Source organism: Poecilia latipinna, unplaced genomic scaffold (genome assembly GCF_001443285.1).
Source record: "Poecilia latipinna isolate Pla-1442-1.1 unplaced genomic scaffold, P_latipinna-1.0 Scaffold4499, whole genome shotgun sequence".
Lineage (NCBI taxonomy): Eukaryota > Metazoa > Chordata > Actinopteri > Cyprinodontiformes > Poeciliidae > Poecilia > Poecilia latipinna.
In genome coordinates, this window is record NW_015117115.1 from 6,712 (window position 1) to 11,265 (window position 4,554).

General features: G+C 40.1%; 1 long non-coding RNA gene across 1 annotated transcript; it reads left to right on the forward strand.

Annotated features, from left to right (window-relative positions):
* Window positions 1–751: 751 nt before the first annotated feature.
* Window positions 752–1,444, forward strand: LOC106942723 (uncharacterized). The gene is made up of 3 exons (XR_001423699.1): window positions 752–926; window positions 997–1,286; window positions 1,358–1,444. It is a non-coding gene; the product is annotated as an uncharacterized LOC106942723 (long non-coding RNA).
* Window positions 1,445–4,554: the final 3,110 nt, after the last annotated feature.

The window sequence follows — 4,554 nt, forward strand, 5'->3', positions numbered from 1 at the left end:
TGCATATCATCAGAACAGATCAAAATCGTCACTTACATTTATTGGTTTGGTTTTAACAATGTCTGATATTACAAGTAGGTGCATAAGATGTGCTGGTTAAGGATTTTATAAAGCTTATTCTGATGAGGCGTTTTAGGTCATCAAAATGTACTAAGTGTGTTTTTTTTAAGGTAGATTGTCATCCGTTTTATTTAAACAAGAAGTTCCGTTTTTAATGTATGCAAAGGAAGCATATCAGATTCTATTTTGAAATCTCGTTTCAATACAATCCAAATATTGTATATCAATGCCAATCTTTCCTTTAAGCAGTTTTTTGGGGGTGATAACAGTTTTTGATTGAGTAGCACCGAGCGACAGATGAGGCATCGATGAAATCGCCATCAATATTAGACCGCGTGAGTGAGATATTTTCAGCGACGGGAGGGGCTGAGTGATGAGGCAGCGAGTGGAAAAATACCGGAGCGCGAGTCTTTACAGCATCACCAGACTTGACTGAAGAGGAAGGGATGCTGAAGGACAAAAAGACCCGCAGAGGCTGATCTCTACAACGCCCCTCAGAAAATCATTTATTATTTACATTACTTCATAAAAAAAGTTTTAAAATCAGTGAACCTGACAATGATAAAATATTATTGATACTTTGTGTTTTCGATGCTAAAATAGATGTATGTTTACACCATCCCTTTGCCAAGGACTGACCCATGATGCTACTGCCCAGGTTTTTGTTTGCTCAGGTTAAACTGAGCCTGTTAGGATCTGGGGAAGGCTGGTTGGGGGGTCTCTAGTTTCTCCACCAGGGGGCATCCTGGGACCTTCTGGAGGGCGTGAACCTGGAGCTGCACACCTGCTGCCACTTACCATTGTTTGGAGGGGTTTATCAGGACGGAGCCGCCGACACTCCAGTGCCAGAGTGTTAGCCTGTGATGGTAATATCATTGTAGCTCACCTCCGACCACCAGTTCTCCAAGTAACCTCCTTTTGTGCTGCCTTTCTTAGGTTGTCGTTCCGTGAAGCCCTGAGTTTCTTCAAACTTCTACGAACCTGGGCAGATTACCAAAGATCCTCGAGACCCCGCGGAGTCTACCCGTTGGTGGCCACGTCCGTGAGACCAGCTCTCAGTTCTGTCGGTGGCAGATCCCTGGTCAAGCGGATCCCTTCCGGCACCTTGTCTGAGATCTCCCTCCACTCACCTGTCCGCCCTCTAGAGAAACTCACGCCCTCGTTCCAGCCTGCAGCTCCGGATCCTAGCGGTTCACCTCTCCATGCTCAGACGAGCTCACCAGCAAGTAGGTCTCTGGCTGGACTGCAATTCCCACAATCTCCGAACCCCTCTTACCTGTCTTATCTCCACCCAGAGATCCAGAACCACGCAGACGAGCACCAGTTCCGGACCTCCTTGTACATACCTGTTAGCACTGTATTTAATAAACCACCATAACCTTTACCCGTCTCCAGAGTGTGTTCTGTGCATGTGGGTTCGACAAATTAATCTCAACATGACTGAGCCTCACATTTCCAGCAGTTTCTCATGCGTAAAGTAAGAGTTCTGCTCTTTACTGTCATCATAGATGGCACTTTTGTTGTCTTCATCTTTTTGATTAGTCTCTGAAAAGTTCATCTCAGTTTTAACATCAGACTGCCTTTCACTAGGCACTGAGACTTAATATTATTAAGTATTTAAAAATGATAAAAGGTGTTCGTACACAAACAGTGTGATGCTGCTTCTGTAACAATTCTGTTATAAGATGACCGTCCAAGGATCTTCACTAGACATTACTTCTCACTTGATGAAACATGTTGCTGAGTAAAAATACAGATCAGAGATCAGCGAGAAACAGAAACCAAAAAGTGACTTAAGTTTACGATGTTGCAACGTACATATTCTGTGCCATGTTTCTTCTTGCTTGGTGGAGAAGAGAGTTAGTGTTTAAATACTGATGTTATTGTCTCAATCAGTGTCTGGATGTCATAATTTTAGTACTAGGCTTCTAGTTGATGGATATTTTACAGATAAAAAGCAAAAAAAGATTTTATGTTTTTAGTTTTGTTATGTCCACTTGTCTATTTGTTCTGGCAAATGTGTATAAACTCAGAATGGTAGAGGTAGTCTTTTTCAGATTACATATTCAGTCTATACCTACAAGCATCCATTATGTCAACTTATTAGCTGACAGACCTACAGAAGAATGACTATTTCCACCTTGGGAAGTCTTTTTATGCTGTCAGTCAACATGACAGACAACAAAGAAGTCTAGCAAAGTGTTTCTCAACCCTGGTCCTCACTGCCCTCCTGCTCTGCATGTTTTAGATGAGCCTCTATTCCAGAACAGCTGATTCAAATGATTGCATGACCATCAAGTACTGCAGAAGCCTGTTAATCACCCAGAGATACAATTCAGGTGTGCGGCAGAAGGGAAACACCTAAAACATGCAGGACAGGGGGGCGGTGAGGACCAGGGTTGAGAAACACTAGACTGTAGTCACTAGAGTCTAGGCATTCAAAGTGACTCTTTGATATGGACCACTGACTTGTCTGACCTGTTTTTAAAACCTGTTTCAAGCCAGTCAGAAAAAAACAACTGAAAGTAAAACCTTCAGAACCGACACAAACGTCTTTTTCTTTTCAGACTATACAGAACTATACATATATTCAGTTTGATATTGCAGCAATAACATGATTTATTTGTTGAAAAAGGTCATAGTGTCATAGATCTTATAAGATCTGAAAACGAAGAGAAACAGCCCAGTAGTAAACATGACACTGTTCACTTCAGTAACTGAGGATGAAAGAAATGCATCATTATGATTTGAGCCTCATAATTTCCTCTTATTCCAGAAAGTGACCAGAGTTCAGTTTGTTTTCTAAAAATTAACACTTTCCAGTGTTCAGGATGAACTTTAATTACCAGCAGAACGTCTCACTGACATAGTAGCTGCTCTACAGTAACATGGAGATGAGGCGCAGATTAGAAATGGATTATAAACTAAAAAGTTCTCAATTTATTCATTATCACAGTAAAAACTAATATTAATATAGAACAAGTCATTTAAGTTGATAATATATGACTTATTACATATTATCAGCTTTTTTAGTGCATCTCAGAATAGCCAAAAACAGATTTACAATAAACTTGTAAAAAGCTATTCCAGTGGGTAGAAGGCAAAAAAAAAGTTCAGGTAAGAGCCTCATACTATCAACAATTATATTTAGTTGTCTAATAATTTTTACTTCATGCTTAAGTAAAAATTAAAAGCATGGTACAGTAAAACTGCTCTAAGTAAATATTTATCAAAAAGTTACTAAAGTAACAGAGTAAATGTAGGCTACTCACCTTCAGAGACGTGAACAAAGTGAAGCTATGTAAAAGGGAGGAGACTGGACTCCTGGAGCAGGTGACTTACCTTTTATTGCATCAGCTCTGATGGACAGAGGAGGAGGAAGAGATGGAGGTGAAGACTGGACACAGCGATGTGCTATTGGATTAAAAACAATCAAAGAGGGAAGAAAAACTATCTAATAACAAAACAGCAAGTTTACATTTCTTACTGATTAAAAAAAATTGGATCTGTGAAGGCATGTTCTGCCTCCCATGTGGGCCCCCAGTAGGTACAGGCCGGGGGCCTGCTGCAGCCCCCACCCTATCTGTAGCTCCTTCCCTGATATGATGTCACAAATATGTTGCAATTGTGACATGAACTGTCTGATTTCTAAATCAACACCAGACTGAGTTACTGTTGGACTTAACTTAGAAATCAACACTGGACTGGATTGCTTTTTGTTTAACTCTTTGGAACTCTTTAGTGCGTGTTAGGGGAAACTAACACTCATGTTGTTGAATTAACACTGTATTTTTGATATTCAAAACTTACACTGGAAATCTAACACTTCCGAATTTGCTGTGTATGCTCTAATCTTAGAATCAACACCAGTAGTTGGGAACTGTAAAAAAAAAGGAACAGAGGGAAATTGCACTTGGTCCTGATAACATACTTGTGAAGGTTTGATGGCAGAGTTTATGACTATGTTATTCAACAAGATCTTCAAGAGTGAGGAGATGAAGTGTTCTGATGCTGATTTTTAACAACAAGGAAGATACAAAATTGTGGCAAAGCTAATGATTCATACAATTACACTGTGGGAAAAAGTGGTGGAAGATAAGTTTATGTCAGAGGTGAGCATTTGTTTCATGACAGTTTCATGACATGAAAGAGCACAACAGACACAATGTTTGAGGAGGTCTGCAGAGGAAAAGATGGAGCTGCATCAAGGATCTGCCCTATGCCGCTTCTTGTTTGTTCTTTCAGACCTCAAAATGTTGGGGATGGATAGAATCATGGAATGAGTGCTTCACAGGGACATCTGATGTTAGATGTTTGGAGATAAAGTGAGAGAAGTCAGACTGAGATGGTCTGGACATGTTTAGAGGAGAGACGATGATTATATCTTTAGAAGGATGCAGAGGTTGGAGCCACAGATTTGTATTCTTCCAAATATCAATCAATCAATCAATCAATCAATCAATCAATCAATCAATCAATCAATCAATCAATCAA